This window comes from Egretta garzetta, unplaced genomic scaffold, assembly GCF_000687185.1.
Source record: "Egretta garzetta isolate BGI_Z169 unplaced genomic scaffold, ASM68718v1 scaffold283, whole genome shotgun sequence".
Classification (NCBI taxonomy): Eukaryota; Metazoa; Chordata; class Aves; order Pelecaniformes; family Ardeidae; genus Egretta; species Egretta garzetta.
The window spans coordinates 1,725,085-1,725,386 of record NW_009259043.1 but is presented as its reverse complement, the minus strand read 5'-3'; positions in this window follow the sequence as shown (position 1 = coordinate 1,725,386).

The window sequence follows — 302 nt, the reverse complement described above, 5'->3', positions numbered from 1 at the left end:
TGTCTCCTCCCAAGTCAGATCCCTGAGCCCACCCTGCGACCCCCAGAAGGGAAAGGGCTGCCCCGCCAAGCTGCGTCAGGGAGTCGGGCACCCCGAGCTCCTCCATCTTCTGCCTGAGGTGTCTGGACGGAGGGAAGATCCCTGGCCCTGGGAGATACAAGGTCTGCCTGCGTGAGGAGAAGCTCCATGAGAAAATAGAAGGCGGTGCACTTTGGTCACAACAACCCCATGCAGCGCTACAGGCTTGGGGAAGAGTGGCTGGAAAGCTGCCTGGCAGAAAAAGACCTGGGGGTGCTGGTTGA